We start from the raw sequence: 22428 nt of genomic DNA on the forward strand, positions 1-22428 counted from the left end.
TGCCTATTGAAATCCTTTGCCCATTTTTAAATCAGGTTGGTTGTTTTTGTTGTTGTTGAGTTTTAAGAGTCCTATATTCTGGATATTAATCCCTGATCAGTATATGATTTGCAAACATTCTTTCCCACTCTGTGGGTTGCCTTTTCATTCTGTTGATAGTGTCTTTTAATGTACAAAATTTTTAAATTTTTGTAAAGTCATATTTATCAATTTTTTTCTTTTGCTATCTGTAGTCCGTGACTTTGGTATCACAAGGTGTTTAATTTTGATAGGAAAAAAACAAAAGACTCTTTCCTAGCATTTTCAAGAAATGCTTCATTGTCTCCCTGCCTCTGATTAGGTGTCATGCACATATCTAGAGCAATCACTGTGACCAGATCTATACTCAAAATTTATACAGAAATAGGAAGCATTGAAAGAAAAAAAGACTTGGGGAAATGTCGTTTATCTGAAAAGTTCTGAAATAATAATGCAAAGTACAACCCACACTATTTCTCAAGTTTATTTCAAATAAGAGTTTCAGGCTATTTTTTGTACAAGACCTGTAAATATTTAACCAAAAAAAAAAAAAATTCCCAATGATGAAACCTTCCTCTGCTACAATCTAAAACATAGTGGACTATCTACTGTGCTACACTTTGATCAACTGACCAGTAGGCATCAAGAGATACTAAAATAAAACCCAAACATTTTAGAAAATTCAATTATACTGAATATTCTCCGAGAACACTATCCTTTCACCTCAAGAATGATGTTGTGTGACCAGAATATTTTCAGAGACCAATTAAAGCACAAATTGAAGCGGGGGAAAGAAATATGTTTTAGTCTATTCAGATGGTTATGACCCACCATATAGTGGGTAGGTTATATACAACAGAAATTTATTTTTTACAATTTATGAGTCTGTGAAGCCCAAGATCGGGTGCCAGGAGACTAAGTGTGTGGAGAGATCCACTTCCTGGTTCATAGATGGCTATCTTCTCACCGTGTCCTCACAGGACAGAAGGGACAAGAGAGGCCTCTCAGGTCTTTTCAATAGGGCACTAATTCCATTAATAAGAGCCTCACTTTTATGACTTATTCATTTGTCAAAGTCCTCATCTCCATCACCATCAGAGTGGGGATTAGGTTTCAACATTTGAATTTGAGGTGGCAGGTAGGATGTACAAACAATAAGTCTGTAGCAAAATCAAACTTAAAAAGTTATATGTTTTTGTTTAGATTAGTGGTGACTAAAGGAATGCACTAATAAAATCTGTTAACTTATAAAATATATAAAGATAAAAATACATTTAGACTTATTAAGTGGAAACTGTGGGGTTTGTTGAAAATAGTGTGCACAACATAAGAAAAGAGAGTTATGAACAATCATAAGAGATTAGTTGGTAGTCAGGACTTCTGCATAATTCAGAAATAATAAGGCAAAGGATATCCATTGACATTCCAGCCCATTAAATTCAGAGTAAAATAAAAAGAAATTGTACTTATCCCCAGTAAATACTCAATATAAAGAGCTTAGCCCACCAGCCTCCTCTGTCCATGGAATTCTCCAGGCAAGAATACTGGAGTGTGTTGCCATTCCCTTCTCCAATTAGAAGCTCAAGAAGTGGTAAATCTGAAATCTAAATGAATCAGAAAGTTTTTTCCTTAATTATGAATTACAGAACCTTTAAATGAAACTGGTATGAACAGAAATATAAAGACGTCATAGGCAGTAGTAATTATGTGTCCTCTTAATGTCATGCCCATCTATGTCTGTATTATTCACAAGGCAGCATAATCCATTATAAAATGACTCAAGGTTAGAAAGTTCTTCTTGAATTTCAACTAAAACTACTGGTTACTTCCATCCTACCTTAGAATGACTCAGGAATAAAAGAAATTTTGAAGTGTTAGAATTAAAACCGCTGATCTCTAAGTGCTCCAACAAATACAAACTACAACAAAAATATGTTTTCCTTTTTTAGGACGCATATCTTCTGTTAATGCCCAAAAGTCAAAATCCATTAACTTTATTGACAACTTAGTGTTACTGAATCTGTGCTGGATACCAATTACTTCATAGACCTTATTTAGTTTTAGTTCTTCATATGTTCTCCCTTATACTGCTGAATACTACCCCCTCCTCCCACCTTCCATTCCCTCACCTCCAGATACACAGCTCCTAATCCTTGGGACCTGTGAGTGTTACTTTATATAACAGAGATTTGCAGATATTATTGTTAAAAATATTAAGATGGGGAGATAATCCCGGATTATCCAGGTTGACCCTAAATGTTATCATATATATCCTTATAAGAGGGAGGCAGAGGAACATTTGAAACACAAGGAGAAAAAGGCAGTTTGATCAAAAGAAACAAGAAGAGAGAAAAGATGATATGATGTAGTGAACCAAGGAATAGGAATATTTTTCAGAAGCTGGAAAATTCAAGAAAATGTATTTATCCCTAGAATCCCTGGAAGAAGTGTGGCCCTGCCAACACACTGATTTCAGCCCAGGGAAGCCCATTTTAGACTACCTGCCTCCAGAATTATTAGAGAATAGAGTCCCTTGCTTTAATCCATCACACACTTGATAATTTGTCACAGCAGCCACAGCAAATTGACAACCCCTCTTTGTTAGGAACATGAACATGAAATTTGGAAGATGGAAGAGAACCCAAACCATTATTATTCTTCCAGCAGTAATGTGCAGGCTCAGGGAATCTGGAGGAAGCTTCCAGGATTTCTCCTGTATCTCATCCCCTGTCATACTGAAGGCAACTGAATCCATTGGCAGTGGATATCTACAGTTCCTGCAAATCTGATTTTCTGAAACCAAGCAACTGCTTTTCATGAGTTCCACCACATTCTCAGTTCTTCCAATTGATTTTTAATTTCTTAAATTTAAACCTTTCCTTTAAAATAACTTTTTAATAAATAAACCCCTTCTGTTTGAAACACCTAGAGTACTTTCTGTTTTCTCGACCAAACCTTGACCTATTAGTTCTGAATATCTTGCAACTTACTTAAAATGAACATAAAATATTTTATTTCCAAAAACATCATAAGGTTCTTATTTCTACGATTAGGAGTCATGAGGAAAGTTATGCATTTTCCAAAGTAATATAGATAAATGTTCATAAAACACTTAATATTTACTTATTCCCTTATTAAGTCAACAAATATTTATTGAATACCAGCTCAGTCATAAATGCAATACACAATGTTAGAAATTCAATGATAATCAGGCTAGATGTGATTCCTTCCAACACAGAGTTGATAGAGGAAAATAAAGGGAAATATATGAGATCTTCCCTGTGCCTCAGATTGTAAAGAATCTGCCTGCAGTGCAGGAGACCTGGATTCAATCCCTGGCTCAGGAAGATCCTCTGGAGAAGAGAATGGCAATCCACTCCAGTATTCACACCTGGAGAATCCCATGGATAGAGAGGCCTGACGGGCTACAGTTCGTAGGGTCGCAAAGAGTCAGACACGACTGAGCGACTAACCCACGCAAACAGGCAATTGAATACGGAACAACATTCCATGAAAGGGTAAATACCAGGTGCTACAGAAGTATACAAACATAGCAGGATCAAATGTAACTTCAGGGAAGTTACATCTAAGCCAAAATCAAAAGCATAAGTGTTAATAAGGCATTATGTAGATGGAAGAAGAAATAATCCTTCTTTCTTCAATCTGCCACATCTGCCATTTGTCCCTCCCCCTACATTAATGAATTCCCACATGTCTCAAGTCATCTCTCTCCTTTCTAACTGCACTTAGACATAGAAAATTATACAGCAAGAAAGATAAAATATTATTGAAATATAATAGCATGCCTCCAACTATGAGTTTCTGAGATAAAGATCTAGGAAACAGGGTAATCATTTAAAGAGAGAGATTATCATAAATCACGGGACACTCTAGATGTAGATAACAGGTCCCACAAATGTTTTTTGTCTTGCTGCTGTTGTTGTTATTTGAATTTTATTATCGGCCTGCATGGGATTTTAAAATTTTCTGAAACTGAATGTCTTTATTCAGAATTCTGTAATTTACCAGAGTCTTACATTTGGACTGAGTACTTCACATGCCTGCTTCATTTATCAGGCCTCTCAAAGCATTTACTCAAGAATCCTGTATAAAAGAAAGAGTATGCAGACTACAGTCAGACAAAGCTGAGTTTAAAGCTAAGTTCAGCTCTTATTGTACGTGTAATCTGAGATAAAGACTCAAATTATCTAGTTTTTCTTTCTTCATCTGTGAAGTGACTATAATAATATCTACTTTGCATAGAAATAATGTCTGTGAAATGTCCAGCCCCATAGCAGACCTGTCCTTCCTTTCTCCCTCACCTCTGTCCTTCCTACTTTATTCCTTTCTTTCTTTTAAAGTAGTGCAATATATAATCATATTGTAATAGCTATGTGCTGGCATCTTTGATATAGATTTAAACACTTTTTCTATCTTGAATATGAGCTATAACCTGCAAGGTCTCCAGACTTTATGTTTGAAAGAGTTTCCAGGTGGGAACACTAGAGTCCGAACTTTCCTTCTTCTACTCTCTGAGAGGTGTCTTCTCATTTAACATGGCCCTCTCTTTTGAATTAATGGTGACAAAAAAAAAAAAAAAATTCTTACTGGTAAGGGCTTCCCTGGTGACTCAGTGGTAAAAAATCCACAAGGCAGGAGCTACAGGAGATGCAGGTTCTATCCCTGGTTTGGAAAAATCCCCTGGAGGAGGGCATGGCAACCTACTCCAGTATTCTTGCCTGGAGAATCCCACAGACAGAGGAGCTTGGCAGGCTCAGTCCATAGGTTGCAAAGAGTCAGACATGACTGAAGCGACTTGGCACATATCAGTAAACCCCAATTTTCTACTGCCTGTGTCAAGTATTAAGCCAAGCTCCAAATGATGATAGCATTATATCAAAGTAAAGGACAAAATAGTCTATATAATGCGAAATTTAAATGTGAATTAATTCTCAAAGAAGTAATATTTTAAATTATATTATTTATTGCTATTGACTTCTGGGAATTTAAAAAACTGCTCTCAAAACATCTGCATTTTCATTATCTGCCTTGTTTTGGAAGTACTTTTCTTTAGTACTCACTAGTTGATGAGAACCCAATGGGCAAGAACTAAGCCTTTTGCAATTTTGTGATCTGACAAATTTCCTAGCACAATGTTTTAAACAAAGTATATGCATGTCAAATGTAATGGAATCAAAAGCCAGAGACAATGTATGATGCCTAGTACATCATTGAGTAACAAAGTTTTGTCAGTTGTTCATGTAGTTGGACAATGTGTTTGTCCAGGGAAATTTTTTTTTTTATTAGTTGGAGGCTAATTACTTCACAACATTTCAGTGGGTTTTGTCATACATTGACACGAATCAGCCATAGAGTTACACGTATTCCCCATCCCGATCCCCCCTCCCACCTCCCTCTCCACCTGACTCCTCTGGGTCCTCCCAGTGCACCAGGCCCGAGCACTCGTCTCATGCATCTCACCTGGGCTGGTGATCTGTTTCACCATAGATAATATACATGCTGTTCTTTCGAAACATCCCACCCTCACCTTCTCCCACAGAGTTCAAAAGTCTGTTCTGTACTTCTGTGTCTCTTTTTCTGTTTTGCATATAGGGTTATCGTTACCATCTTTCTAAATTCCATATATATGTGTTAGTATGCTGTAATGTTCTTTAGCTTTCTGGCTTACTTCACTCTGTATAATGGACTCCAGTTTCATCCATCTCATTAGAACTGATTCAAATGAATTCTTTTTAACGGCTGAGTAATATTCCATGGTGTATATGTACCACAGCTTCCTTATCCATTCGTCTGCTGATGGGCATCTGGGTTGCTTCCATGTCCTGGCTATTATAAACAGTGCTGCGATGAACATTGGGGTGCACGTGTCTCTTTCAGATCTGGTTTCCTCAGTGTGTATGCCCAGGAGTGGTATTGCTGGGTCATATGGCAGTTCTATTTCCAGTTTTTTAAGAAATCTCCACCCTGTTTTCCATAGTGGCTGTACTAGTTTGCATTCCCACCAACAGTGTAAGAGGGTTCCCTTTTCTCCACACCCTCTCCAGCATTTATTGCTTGTAGACTTTTGGATAGCAGCCATCCTGACTGGCGTGTAATGGTGCCTCATTGTGGTTTTGATTTGCATTTCTCTGATCATGAGTGATGTTGAGCATCTTTTCATGTGTTTGTTAGCCATCTGTATGTCTTCTTTAGAGAAATGTCTGTTTAGTTCTTTGGCCCATTTTTTGATTGAGTCATTTATTTTTCTGGAATTGAGCTTCAGGAGTTGCTTGTATAGTTTTGAGATTAATCCTTTGTCTGTTTCTTCATTTGCTATTATTTTCTCTCAATCTGAGGGCTGTCTTTTCACCTTACTTATAGTTTCCTTTGTAGTGCAGAAGCTTTTAAGTTTCATTAGGTCCCATTTGTTTAGTTTTGCTTTTATTTCCAATATTCTGGGAGGTGGGTCATAGAGGATCTTGCTGAGATTTATTTTTTAACGTTTGGGAAATACTAATTTTCTTTAAACAAAGTCTTAAATAACAAAGAAACAAAGTAGGTTCCAGATTCCAGACCCTGTAGCAGGACAGGAATAGAAAGTAGTTGGTTGAAAATTGGAGGGTACTGCATATTACCCAACAGTCACAGAAAAGTTGGACTTCAGAAGACTGTCCCTTCCTGCCCTTGGACATGGTGTGCTGGGCAGCAGGGGAGTGCCCAGTGCCCTGATGAAGCAGCCAGACGAGGACAAAGACTGAGGGCGCTGGGCTGTATTGTTTCTCTGAAGACTGACATGGAAACCACAAATGGCAAATGATAAAATGAAGGCAAATTATAAACACCAGGGCTATTCAGTATTAGGGTAATTTTTCTCCAATGTGAGACTGGAGAAAATAGCTACCAGTTGGATTTTTCAGAAGCAACTGTTTCTATTCAAGTTACCATGAGATATTCATTTCCCCAAATCAGCTAAAAAGCCAGGATGAACAATCAGCACCCTTTTTTCCACATTAGTATCACTCAATCCTTCAGGTTTAGGAAAGGAAGTATATGCACCAGATTTCCAGACGACTTTGATACTTCAGTCTACCAAAAAAATACAAAGAATTTTTTTAAGTACATAAGAATATAGTTTTAGGTTGAGAGGGCTGATTTTTTTTTTTAATGTGACTGTCTCCTTTGCTATAGCAAAATTCCCTTCAGAGATGCGTGCGTGAGAGTGTGCTAAATCGCTTCAGTCATTCTTTGTCATTCAGTTGTCATTCAATTCTGTCATTCAGTCCAATTTTTTGTGTCCCTATGAACTGTAATCCACCAGGCTCCTCTGTCCATGGAATTCTACACACAGCATTACTGGAGTGGATTGCCATGCCCTCCTCCAGGGGATCTTTCTGAACCAGGGATAGAACCCACGTCTCTTATATCCCTTGCACTGGCAGGGAGGTTCTTTACCACTAGCGCCACCTGGGAAGCCCTTCAGAGCTACACTTTGATAGAGTAATATTTGGTTTTGTAACCCTGGGTATGCTGCCTGGCATATAGAAGATATACAATATTTGTTAGATGAATGGATGGGTAGGCAGATGAATGGATAAGTAGATTTTCATAGAGGAGGTGTGGCAATGGCAGGTACTTAGAAATATTCTATAATTAAGAGAAATGACTTACAGTCTTAATTTCCCATGCACTTTCTTTCTTGAAGCATGAAAATTTCTAAAAGATTTTCCTTATTTGAGAATGGAGAGTTTTCTGATGTCCAGACTCACCTACAAAATTACGTTCGGGCCAGATTACGAACTTAAATACCAGAACCTAAAGTACCTAAAATGAAGAAAACTAAAACATGGTGAGAGTGTACAGTGTATTAAAATGAGCTAAAAAGTAGCAGAGCAGTTTTGTCAACATTAAGTGCAAAGTAATACAGTTAATGAACTTCTCCTGTGGCTCAGTGGGTAAAGAATTTGTCTTCAAAGCATTAGATGCAGGAGATGCAGGTTCAATCCCTGGTCAGAAGATCCCTGGGAGGAGGGAATGGCAATCCACTCCAGTATTCTTGCCTAGAGAATCCCGAGGACAGAGGAGCCTGGCGGGCTATAGTCCATAGGGTTGAGGGTGACATGACTGAGCATGCATGCAATGCAGTTAAAAATTTAAAGTGTAAATAAAAGCATCAAGACCTCTGATTTGGAGCCCTAATGCCCTTGCCTTTAAGAGTCACCAAGTTCTTCTCCCTCTCATGAGATAAATGGGGTATTCAGGTTCAATAATTGTCTTTATGTGGAGGATAATGGTTTAGATTTCATTTCTTTAAAAATTTATTCTCACTTCAGCTTGGAAAAAATCTTCCTAGAAAAATTAACAGGAAACTAAATATTCAGTATCTTATGTGAAAGGAGAACATATATACATACACTAGCCACTTAAGTCTGATGAATTGAAACAGGAACATTAAACTTTAGCCTTTATAAAGTATAAAATTATGAAATTTTGCTAGAACAGTGACTGTGTGGGTTTTCACACACACATACATTTTTACACTCACTGTCACATGGTCTAACCATGTCACTGTCTCCTCTAACCATGGTGTATGTGTCACTAAGATCCATCCTGCTTAATCTTGCTAACTAATTATAGTTACATACCAGAGACAATGGAGGAAGGAAATTATTCTAAAGAGCTAATCAAAATATAAAAGCCACATGTCATTAAAAATGCAAAATTAACGCATAAAGAGCTATTCTCAGAGTCGGAAAAAAAATTGTTCTAAAGATAGTCATTTGCTTCATATTTCAAAGAAACACTGCTGTGACCATAGGCATGTCAGTAAAGAGATGTCTGTGCATATAAGAGACAAAGCATGCTTTTCTTCCTTAGACAAAACGAATTACAGATTAATCTATAAGATAACTATTTGAATGGATTTATATCTTATTCACCCTAAGTGGATTTTTTTTTTCCCTGAGAATACTGCTATTTCATCCTGAAACTTTTCCCAGAGCTCACTGTTGTTTGGGTTTTCATGTGTTTGCTACAGAGACACATTTTTAAGAATTATTTTCTCTTAATAGTGAACATAATCACTTTTCCTTTCATTTCAATGGCTGAAATATGTTCTCCTGTTGGTAAATGTGGCTCAGGAAAATGACTGACCTTTTCAAACAAAATTTATAATTTTAGAAATGTAAAACTTAACATTCTTTAGTAATCCAATATTAAAATACATTTAGGTTGATCTATAAAATGCTATGATTTCAACTATTCTTTTTTGAGTGTGCAATAGAGAAACATTAACAATGCGTGTGGTTTAGAAAAATTCATTTATATAGCCGTTTGCCATGTCATGATGTATCTTAAACAAAAGAGGTACAGACAAAGGTATTGATTTTAGGGACTTAACTAAATAAACAGTATGTAAATTGTGTCTTTTTCTATAAAATTAGATCAGGACACACATATTACACTGCCTTTTTCTATAAGAATGACAGCTATTGAATTTGGCAGACATTGGAATTTGGTTAAAGAGTTACAGACCTTTGATCTTTGGATTACAATTAAATGAAACCATTGTAAAAGGACAGTAGTGGGCCAGCCAATTTCTCAAGCACGCCACAGCAGCCAGGAGGCGTTATGGCTTAGTGCTGTCAAGAAATCCACTCTGCATTTGGTTCTAGCACCGTGTCTTCTAGTAGATGAAGAGGACAGTGATGCTATCCTCATTAGAATACACAGTAACACCTTGAGAACACATTTTGGCGTTTTTCCTCCTTTTCAGTTTGACCAGCTATTCATGCTGATCTATTATACTTCCAAGTAATGATATTATACCCTGGGGAGAAGTTGGCTCGTTTATATATATTTTTTCCTAAGACTCTACATGGGGTTATTTTTAGAGGGAGTGGAGAAAAACTCTAAATCTCAGATTCAGAATTCACTGGAATTTAAGGAAAACAAGTGCAGGAAAGGAACATAAGGTTAACATTACTCTAATTCCTTCCTTATCTGTGGGATTTTTTATTTTGGTTTTGTTTTTCTTTTTTTAATAACACTTTCTTAATCAACCTGGTTGCTAGTAAATTAACTTCTAGAGTCATACCCAAAGGAGTCATTCCCTTTAAGGCTGCTTTTTAAGCTAAATTCTCCAAGTTACAAATAATGCTATTACACCATAATGACAACATTTGACCACCATTTTTTAAAAAAGATTTATTTATAACCTTCTGACTAGAAATAATGCTTCGTCCCCAAGTTCCCTATTAATTCACATTCTTCTCATAATTAGGACTGATTTTAACCAAAGGTTCCCTAATAAACTGATGATAAACAGTGACTTAGCAAATTTTCTTAATCTAAAATTATATATTCATAGCAACAAATAGGCAAGTTAGATCTCTCTTAGGTGTTTTTATCCAGCCCACCAGATCTGTGTTCTTTTTTTTTTAAACCTTCTTTGTTATGTCATTCTGCAGACAGAGCTCAGGCTGTTTCCTGTCACCCACTGGAGCAAACTGCTCAACAGAAAGCACAGTTGGACAGCCCTTAATTAGTGCTACTTGGGATAGTCAGTGTGTGAGCTTGTGTCAGCATCTCACTTAAACAGGAATAGAGCAGTGAGAATCAGCTGACAGTTTGAAATGCAAGACACCAGGTCTTCCACTTCCACCTACAGTCATACATTGCATGCTGCATGCCTGGGAATGTTATGAAAAATGTTAGAAATAATGTTCTGTATGTAAATGGGACTCAAATTATTCCATCACTTTTTACAGGGTGTTTGTTTCTTTAAGTTTTACTGGTACATATTCTCCAATCAAAATCTGATGTGCAAAAATAATAAATCTTGAAAACAATTTTCTGAAAATTAATTTTCAAAAATTAACTAGACCTGATATAATTTTCAATATTAAAAAGCAAAGAATAGTTTTATACTTAAAAGGAGCAGTAGAATGCAATTAACTTAAAATCAAGAGAAAAACAGCCTTTCTTATTTTATTTTGTGTCTTATTTTACATTGGCATTAAATATGCTAAAATGATTACATCTTAACACATCTCCTGCAGGATGAAAACCTGAACACGGAGCTCTATCACCTACTTGCACCCCTAAAGTTAAAGCGACTAACTATTCTGATATTTTACTACAATTTCATCCCTATAGCCAAAACCAAAATTCTGTACAAGTTTTTGCTCAGCTTTGTGACAGTGGGATTTTCTTTGTTATGCAGCCGCCACTGTTTAGTCTGGGTGAAAAATGAGATCAATATATTCTAAACCTGTAACTTATTATAAACATTACCTCCCCCCAACGTGTTTTAAATTAATATTCTTCTAGTGGCTAATAGAGTCCCTTTAGGTTAAATGTAAAGGGAATCTGCCATGTATGCTTTCAGAGGGTAAACAGCCGCCACTACCTTTCCCCGCCCCCCCCCCCCACCTCGCTCTGGAAAGTAGCTATTTTACTTTATATGGTAGACATTTTTAGAAACTGTCTTTACTTTTTGTTGTTGCAGTGCAGAGGCAGAGTGGCGTTTCAGTGCTGGTGGCAGTACAGCCTTCTTTATAAGGATGAATGAAGATGAAAAGCAAGACAAATAGAAGCGAATGAGACACTGCTTTATGTGATTCATGATAGCTTGCCGTAAGCCTGTTAGCCTCTGCCTGGCTCTCCTCTCTGAGAAAATAATGGATAGTTACAATGTGTATAGTGACATTGTCAAACCATCAGGAATTGCTGATTATAGTGCTAAATATTGATCTCTGCTTCACATGTGTCAAAATTCTTTCTTCCCTTAATTAGAACTTCCCTAAGCACCATACAAGAACAAACTGATTTCTGTGAAAGGGAGTGTGATACTAGAATATAATTGTGACCTCTTGTCTTCTTTTCTCTTGAGTTCTGAGATGACTTCGGCTGTCTCTCCTGCCCTTCCCAGCACATGTGATCATCATGCTCATTTTTCCCAATCTAACCATAGGAAGATTTCTCCCAGCCTCTGCTTTTCATCATTTTGAACCACTAGGGTAGTAGTCAGATGGCAGTGGGACTTAAAGTGCCAGAAGGTGCCTTTTTCTATTTGTTTGTTTCATGGTACACCGCACCAGGCAATGACCTGTGGCAACAATGTCATACAAAACGGAGACCAGTTCACCCAATCAAAGGGAGGTTTAAAATTAATACAGATCCCTTCATTTCTTCATGCGAGATCTGGGAAGGCAATTGCAGGGTGCCATCATCTCCCTGATTATCAGTCGCATTCACTTTTAAAAAATTGTTTTTAAACTTATGTTATTACGGAAATGCTCCTCTTTTGGCTCCATATTCCACCATCAACAAAAGCAGGGTAAATCTCCTACTAATTTGATATTACCACTCAATCAGCTTCCGTATTCTGTAGTCTAGCACTAATGTAATATAATGAAAGGTTGTGATATATGGTTTCAATTTGCACTGCAAACTGAGCACTTAACTCATTTATCTTAGTTTACCTGTAATATATTGTTATTTTTTAATCATGGCACTATGGTGCGCTTGCCTTTAGCTTGATGTGCTTGATAAAAATCAATATTTCATTAAAAGATTTTCAAAAATTGTTTGTTTCAAACCCAGAGCGAGACCAATTTGGTGGCCATCCCTCATAAGCAAACATCTTGCCTGAATCTGCAAGTGAATGTCTCCATGAGCACCACTCACTCCCAATACCTCGTGTGAAGGATCTTGGTCTGCAGTTCCTCCCTGGTAAATTGGCAAAGGTCCTTCCTCATAACATGTGGTGCAAAGAGGCTATAAATAACAAACTCCAATTTTGACCGTTCCATCATAAATCTAGAAGAGGATGATGAAGGGAAGGTTATTTACCCTTCCCACTTTTTTCACCAATTCAGACAGGAATCTCGATCCCCACATAGAGAAAGCTCCTGCATGAATGCAGGTCTCTTCCCACTGCTGCCAAGTCACCTGGCTACCTTGCACTACAGGGGATCTGCGGCAGTGGTCATGAGCAAGTTCGCAAAGTGCAGAGAATTAAACTTGAAATTGGGCCGAAAAGCCTCAGACTACAATGGAGAGGCACCAGCATTGCAAACATCCCGGTGCACAATGATGACACTGATTACTTGTTTTAATGTGGCATTGTTTTCAAGTAGAGCTACTTACCTGAGAGATGTTAACTAATGGCAACCGTCGACTTTTTCTTCCCTAGCTCAGGAATGTAGGAAGAAAAATGATCATTGGGCTGCCTGGTTAAAACACACATTACCCGCTTTCTGGAAGCTATTCAGCTCACAGAAATAACACTTTTGCCTGTTTTCCCCTCCATGTTACACATAAAATATATATTTATCACTATAAATCAATATCTAGCTATCTTCACAGGCTACATTTATGCCCTTTGGAGAGAAATATAGAATGTGATAACTGAAGCCACTATAACATCTCTGAATAGGTACTTAGTTATTATAGGAAATGCAAAGAATTTGATGAAATATAAGTTTATATTTGTAGATTTAAGTAAGTTTTTTTTATAACAGAAAAAGAAAATGGTCTTTGATTAAAAACTACACATAGTTATTAAAATCCTGTTCATTCTACTTTAAGGGGACAGCAATTTTGTAAGTACCAAAAAACTGATGCCTAGGATGAGCACATTGACAACTACATATAGAGCTTTCCATCAAAAACAATTACAGGTTGAAATGACTAACTCGCCTTCTTCTTTGCTAATAACTGGATGGAGCAGGGTTTGCAGGGGCAGATGTGCATAATTCTTTATTAACCAATAGCATCTAAGGACTCCTAGCTCTTCTTTAATATCATCACAGTGGTGTATCACCCAAAATCTGGAATAAATTAGTCACTCTTCTGTAAGAAATATTCATGACAATTCACAGCTGGGGCATATAGGATATGATCAATAAAAAGCCTACTAGTCTTTAGTACTTATGTCCTTCCCATGAATCTTAACCAAAAGAAGTAATAAATAAGTGGCACGTATGAATAGTACCTTTAAATAAGCAAGTGAGCCTTCCCCAGCAATAAGCAACATTCTCTGAATATCAAAAATAATAACTGGTTTTGCAGCAATGCAGCATGGACACACGAGGGTATAAGATATACTGTACTTTAAGCTCTGTTTGATGAATCTGAGCACAGTTCCTGGGGGATAGATTACTTTAAACCATGCTCTTTTACTTTCTAATCCTGACTTGATTTGATTTGTACTTTAATACAGCTGCCTGGCAATTCAACAGCAAATAGAGACTATTTATGTAATCAGATTGTAAGTAGTGGGACAAGAAGAAACTCTCTAGAACCTTTTTGGAAAATAGTTTGTTGTACTTTTTATTTATTGAACAGCAGGGCTCCGGGCTTTCCAGTGCTCATTATAATTGGTTTTCTGCTTGAACTTTCAAAAACTGTCATGTCAATACTCAAACAGAATTTTTTTTGCTTACTATATGGCTATGGGCTCGATTTTCTCATGTGCAACTTGACAAAGTTCTTGTAATACCTTGGAGGCAAAGTTCTAGAGTTTCTCTTGCTATTTAAGAAAACTAAGCATCAGAGGTCTTTAGTACTTTGCACACTTGTGTTCTCATTTTGCTCTTAAATGCCTTAGACTAAGATATTTCCTTTTCTGCCTACCTCTGTTTATTCATGTGTCTCTATTGTTCTATGGGAGTAGTCCCTCTGCTTTCATTCTGCCATCCAACAACAGGAGCCTTAATTCTATCACCTTGAGGCACACCTACTTGTAAGAAAGGTCAGTTTTCCACATGTGTGTTCATAATCACATATCATATTCTAAGTTGCAATTTGATTTTCAAAAAATGTACCCTTTTCCTAAAGTTTCATTTCCCATACCACTACCAAGAGTACAAATGTGAATTTTACATTTCCTAACCCTTTCCTTTGGAAACCCTAAAAATCTACCCAATCACTTATACACAAGAACCTCAGATGAATTTAAGACAAAGTAAAACGTTACTAAATTGAAAAAGAATTTTTAAACTCCATCCCTGGAAATAACCTTTTGACTAATATAAATATATTTAGCCTTATCATATTCTATTTTTAAACTAGAGCGAGATCTCTTGTGTATTGCAGATTATTTGCAGTAATTTTCTATGCGGTCAGAACACAGATAATTGCAAGACAAAGGATTTGTGCTAGAAATTACTGCTCTATATTTCATTTTATTTCCTATTCTTTTTCATTCCATCCTACTTAAAACAATCATGTCTTAGGAACTATACAATGAGAGGATATTTTCTCTTCATAATAAAAATATAGTACTAAAAAGAAAAGAAGGCCATTGATAACCATCAAAATTTTAACTACTTTTAAGGTATTATAGTAGCCTTTGCTTCAAGTGGACAGTAGAACACATAGATTCTGTAGCATTTTACATTGAAGTTGACCCCTGTTGTTATCAATTATTTGGTGGTCTTCTTTAGAGATTATTTAAGAGACATTGAACCATTAAACTAAAACTGTGCATTTGATTTGGTTCAGTTTCATCCTCATTTTGTTATGACTGTGGTCAAATATGTGATTATGAAGCTGAAAGCATTTTTCTCTTAAAATCAATCCAGGTGCTGCCTTTTCAAAATCCAAATGTTCACTGACAAAGCAGCCATCCACAAGCCCAAGCTTAACTTTAAACTCAAGGAAAAGCAGAAAAATATGCATCATTGAAATGCTATAGCTGCTGATCAAACTTGCAGCCATATTCTCAAGTCTGATCCTTATTAAACAGAATGACGCAAGCTGCAGGTTATTTTTAAATGTATCTGTATTCTTTTAACACTTTTGTAGGAAAAAAATAGGTATCTCTGGGGTTAGGAAAATCCTCATGCAGTATAGAAAATATCAATTCCTTCTAATACCATGAATTCAGAACTTTTCATATTCAGTATCCAAAAAAAGATTTCCAAAACATTGGTGGGAACTAGGTTGTAACTAAGAATAGAAGGGATAGTTCAGTATAATGAAAGTGTAAGTAGGACTGAATTGTTCTAGAAATTCAAGAAACTGAAAAATTCCTGACAATGCTTACTTGAAACAATAATGGACATGGAGGCTTTTGCTGGACTCTATTTTTCATTTCAAATATTTAACTGGAGTGGATTTGTATGCTTATATAATCATATCTGTGAGAGTAGTCATATTTAACCACAGTATGACTTGTGGCTTGATCCTGGAAATACAAGTTTGCTGTGCTAGACTATAGGTTTAAGGTGACCATTGGAATCAAATAAAAATATGAAATCCATTAAATTCTTAGGTTAAAACTCATTCTCTGGATCTCAAATTAAAAATTGCTTGTGTATAGCAGCCTTTTACTTTCCTAATTTTATGTCTATGCTGCTCTCTGTGTGAGTGAAAATTTGTTATATGTGAACTGAAAAAAAAAACTATCATAATTTTTTGAAAAAATTATTGAAAGATAAATACACATTTATCATACATATATACATATAAACATCTATACATATGTATAAACCAACAAATCTGGTTTGCTGATTATTAGTAGAAAATTTGTTTTATGTTTTCCTTATAGAATATGCACAGATCTTTTAAGAATCTATATGACTGTATTTTCTATTCTATTATGTATTTCCCTATCAGACAGCAGGGACGAAACTAAATGTCTCAGTTTCATCACACAGAACTACTGGCTGAGATTTGCTGTTCCTATATACTAAATTCAGAAGACAGATCTGTATCTGTCTTCTGTGTCTTTAGCTCCCAAAACTACATCAAGGCTACTCTTTTAGTCAACTTGGAAATTTATATACTATACACTAACCCTCCTTTAATATCCTCTCTCTCTTTCCTCTGGGCATTTATTGCTGTTCTTTCTAGTTCAGTAACCAGTGAGCAGAAGGTTCATTAAAACTAATTGAATTGGAAACTTGTCTGCCCTGGGAAATATTAACTCTTTGTTGTTATCTGTAGGAAATTCCTTTTGTTATGTTCCTTTGAATTGAATTATTGGATCTTAATGTTACAAACGCTGTGTTAAAAGCAATTTCCATCATTTTGATGGTCTAGACAGCAAGTTTCAGGAAAATGTCCTTATGTTGGATTGGATTTTACAAAATAAAGCAGCATTTTAGCCAATGATGTAAACAGCAATATTACACACTGTTCAGAAACTGGAACGATGTTGTCCTGTTAACTCCTGTAGTTCTTCTAGTCACTGCTACACCGACTGGATTAAAAAAAAAAAAAAGAGGTCTCTATTATGGTTCATTCTCACTTAGTAAAACAAATAACACAACTTCAGGTTAGCAAGTCAATGGCAGTGGAATATAGATTATCAGAGAACATTAATGCCACAATTGCTGCCATTCTATCCATTTGAACAAATGTCAAAATGAAAAGATTATAATTATTCTTAATGATATAGGAAACCTCACTTTAATTTGTCATTTGTAATCATTTGGAAATTGTGCTGAAAAAGTACATTTGAAATAAGGTTTAGGACCCTGTGCGAGTCCTGGAATTGTTTAGAGCAGAGAAATATTGACACAATTGGGAACAGTTGATAATACTCACAGTGGTAGATTTTTGCCAGCCTTAAAAATCAATTGAAAATAACAGGCAACCCACTGTTGCTAATAAAAGTAAATATTTATGACTGATTTGACTGTGCTTCAATACTAGTCAATCACTTCCTAAAGGATCTTTGCAATTCATTAACCTCTTTTTACTGGTCTTGTCCCTGTTGGTATCAGCCATTAAAAAAGAATAAGGGAGGGGGTTTTGATGTTTCTGTTCTCATCATTCATAGCTTATTTGTTCCTTCCCTTCATTCCCATACATTGCCACTAAATTGATTGTCTGTTTAGTCATATGAATGATAAAGTAGCAATGCCAGCAAGATTGAAAGCCTCCATTAATTTCTGAGGAAGGTGAGTTCCTCTGTTTCAACCACAACTGAAAACAAACCTACTTCTCATCATGTCTTCTATGACTAGTAATTTTTGTTGTGATAGAGTCTACAGAGCCCTCAGAGCTCCTTTTTGATTTCTCCCTGGGCAAATTTTAAGAAAACAGATATTTATTAATATAATCTCAAAATTGCCTTTTCTTCTGTGCTTTTGACCTGACTATAACATTTTTGTACAAAAAAGCCAATATCTGCAAATTTGTTTCTATACAATATGGAAACCAATGCTTAATATGTATTTTTTTTTAATGTTACAAAATTTCTCTCATTCAGTAATCAGTGTAGGCAAAGGTAAATCTTTTCTTGGAATGAGAAGCACCTTCCTTTATTAAAAGAGCTTTTTAGAGTTCTTCCATGACACAGTTTTAGATTTCTGAGGTCTATGCTTAAAAATAACGGCACCACAATATACTGCTTTTTTGTATGTCTTAAAATATTCATAAAATCATAACCATCTAAAATTATCTATAGCAACTGTGTTTCCTTACAAAGGTATTCTGTGATGTATTACAGTGATACATTAAGTTCCTTTAATGCCATTGTAAGTACATATTTTGTCACTGAATAACATACTTAGCAATGTGTGAAAACTGCATAACTAACCTGTATGTGTAAGTTAAAGCCACCTCTAGGTAGCCTTAATGGAGAAGGAAATGGCAACCCACTCCAGTGTTCTTGCCTAGAGAATTCCATGGTCAGAGGAGCCTGGTAGGCTGCCATCTATGGGGTTGCACAGAGTCACACACGACTAAAGCGACTTAGCAGCTGCAGCAGCAGCAGGTAGCCTTAAACTATAGTCCTTTATGGAGGCAGATTTATTCTGCTCTTACATTTTTTCATTCTGTTTATTTAATGGTACATGCATCTTACCATCCCATGGGCTTTGTTTATAATTATAGCTAATATTTATTGAGCTATAAGGTGTGTTATGTGGCTAGTACTATGTTTAAAAAAAGAAATTTTAACATAAATTATTGTAATTATTTACAATAGCTAAGATATGGAGGCAACCTAAGTATGCATCAATAGATAAACAGATAAAGATGTAGCATAAAATACAATGGAATATTACCCAGCCATAAAAAATTAAATATTGTCATTTGCAACAACATGGATGGATCTAGAGGGTGTCATACTAAGTAAAATAATTCAGACAGAGAAAGACAAATACCAAATGATCTCACTTATATATGGGATCTAAAAACCAAAATGAACCAAACAAAATGAAATGAATGCAGACTCATGGGTGGAACAAAAGGGTGGCTTCCAGGGGGGATGAGGGTAGGAGTTTGGGTGAATAGGTGAAGGGGATGAAGAGGTATAAATGTACAGGTATAAAATGAATAAGCCATGGGGATGGAACATAGCATAAAGAATATGCTAGTTATATGGTAGTAACTTCGTGTGGGGAGAGAAGGTTACTAAACTTACTGCAGTGGCCATTTCATAACATGTATATATGTCAAATTGGGTATAGTACACTTGAAACTAACATAATACTCTATGTCAACCACATTTCGATAAAAATAAAATAGCAAACAAAGGAATTTTAATATAAATTATCATGCTTAATCTGCTCAACAACTCCATGAGGTAGGTTCCATTTTAACTACAATTTCTCAGATGAGGAAACTGAGGCTTCCAGAGATTAAATAACTTTCCCAAGATCACATACATATTAAGCTGTAAGAACTGAATTTGTACAACAGTCTGAAACCAGAACCCATGCTCTCAACACTGACCCTTACTTCTACTGGACTGTTCAGCCTGATCTACCCTGCACAAGATATGCTTTTAGATTTACCTATCTCACCATCCCAGCTTGTAATATCCCACAAAGGCTGGGGTCGCTGATGCTGCTAAGTCGCTTCAGTCGTGTCCGACTCTGTGCGACCCCATAGATGGCAGCCCACCAGGCTCCCCCGTCCCTGGGATTCTCCAGACAAGAACACTGGAGTGGGTTGCCATTTCCTTCTCCAATGCGTGAAAGTGAAAAGTGAAAGTGAAGTCGCTCAGTCTTGTCCGACTCTTCGCGACCCCATGGACTGGGGTATCTTATTCTATTTTGAACCCCACCTATGGTAGCTTGGCATTTTACATATAGTGAGTGTTTCTGAATTGCTAGAATGTACATACAATACAAAGACAAATTCTAATTATTTAAAGTTTTTAGTTTTCTTTCTTTGTGATGTCTTTAAGCGCTACACAAAAAATAATGCTACAGAGGCTAATTTCAGAGAAAGAAACAGAAATACACACACACCAGCACACATCAGTACACAAGAGGGGTTGATGAGAGAGACACAGCCAGCAATACAGCAGGATTTTAAAGCCTTGTCCCTGAGCCTATCCCAGTCTTCAAATTTAGAGTACTTGGTGTGGACCGTGGCATAAGAACTTATCTAAATGTACCACTGAATATGTTTCTGCATAAAAAGGAACAAGCCTAAGTTATTGATTTCATCCACACTGGCATCTTGTTCTCCCAAATGAACCAAGATTTTTGAAAGCCTCAGCATTAGCCTTTCAATGGAGACTCAGCATCATCGAAATCAATTGGAAAGGAAAACTTGTTCAGTTTTTCCAATCTTAGATGGTAGAATTTGATCTTCCAAGTTTGGGAACCTCCTCTCCCTGGATTGGCATTTCAATTCTAACTTTCTGTTATTCTCAGTGATGGACGCACACAGGATGGTTCATGGTTTCAGCAGTGCACCGCAACGTCTTTGCGTAGCAGCTTGTCTGCAGCCGTAGACCTAGCATGGTTCCATACATTTTATAAGGTAGTAATGAAAAGATGACTTTAAGGAAAGTAACACAAATACCAGTAACACAAGAACATATCACTACTGGCAAGAATGGGAAGAGGTGAGAGTCCTTCTTCACAGATATAGATCTAAAGCGGAAAGACCATGCCTTTATTTGACAGGTTTTTAAATTTTTATCCTCACTGTATGCATTTGTCTTTTCACATATTATCCTTTCCATAAAAAGGAAACATTAATGAAGACTTCTGAAAATGAGTTCCCAATTATTTCAATGATATAAATGGCAGCTAGGGGCATAGCAAGTAGAAGGGGTTCTTCTGTGAAGTTATGTTTTCTAAATCACTGCACTTGGGAAGAGAAATGTGCACTCAGAGAAAATACGGCAAAAGCAAGAGGACGGAGTGGTCTGGTTCTCTTACTAAGGACTGTAACACTCGCCAGCAATCCATATGCTGGTCTTTAAAAAAGGAATATTAAAAATAAGTATAAAATATTTATTAAATTATTTTTCAAAAATCACATGCTCTGCTAATGTTTAATATTTTCTTCAGTGTTACTATTTCTTATTATGTTAAGAATATGTTTTAAACTACTTATAGAAAATGTTTTAATGTTGTTTTAATAAAGTTGGTAACTTTTGACATCTAGAAGGAAATGTAATAACATCACAAAAATTAGACCATTTATTTTAGCACTAAATTATTTTACTGGGAAATTTTAATATATCCATGATTCATCATTTATCTAAAAGACTAACAATTTCTTTTCCACACTGAAAGCCTATCATAACTCTCCCTGGCAAAGTTGACAAAATAAATTTGAGGAGACCAATTCGGCAGGTAGTGAAACCTTTACAGTGGGAACAAGGACCAGGTGATGTTAGTGTGTTAATGATAAAAGATTCCACTGAGGTTGTCTGTAAGATTTCCCATGTCAGTGGTTCTACAGAAAAGCTAAAGTTCATTTGGCAGGTAGAAGCCTCGTGGGAACTGTTTTGCATCAAACAGGGTTACAAAAATGTGTTGAAGATGGTAATAGCTGTCTTGAGTAAGACTGATAGCACTTTAGGATTCAAGGGCAGATGCCTCTGCCTTCCAGTCTATTCATCCTTGCATGCTGACCCGGAGAAGACTTACCTACACACTTAGCCAAAGAAGCAAGTAAACTTGATTTTTCAAAAGTCCATCTGATGCTTGTGTTCATATTCTACAGTAAGTAAATCACTCTCAGTGTTAGCTCGCAAACTTATTTTGTATTTACTTCTCATTAGATCTATACTCCTTAAGCAGAAGCCATTTTTATTTTCATAGTTTAAAATTGTCAAAATTGTAGCAAATAACTCACATCCCAAAATCTTTTTGTTAATAAGTTTTAAAAATGAAAGATAGGAGATGATTTATATATTTAAAGATATTTAAATTATCATGAAACACAACCTCATTAACACTTGAATATCTGGAAATGATAAGTGGTACCAAATTAAGATTTTGTGACCTACCTGTGAAACAATTTAATAATGATTCCCCAACATCGATAACTAACTCAGATGCCTTAAAGTGAAATCATCAAGAGGACTTAAAGTATATTTTTAGGGAAGTCATCTAACCTCTTCAGATCTTGGTTTTCTCTTCTGAAAATGAAAAGACTGAACGATTTGATCTCTTTAAATCCTTAATAACCCCAAACACTTTG

Source organism: Muntiacus reevesi, chromosome 3 (assembly GCF_963930625.1).
Source record: "Muntiacus reevesi chromosome 3, mMunRee1.1, whole genome shotgun sequence".
Classification (NCBI taxonomy): domain Eukaryota; kingdom Metazoa; phylum Chordata; class Mammalia; order Artiodactyla; family Cervidae; genus Muntiacus; species Muntiacus reevesi.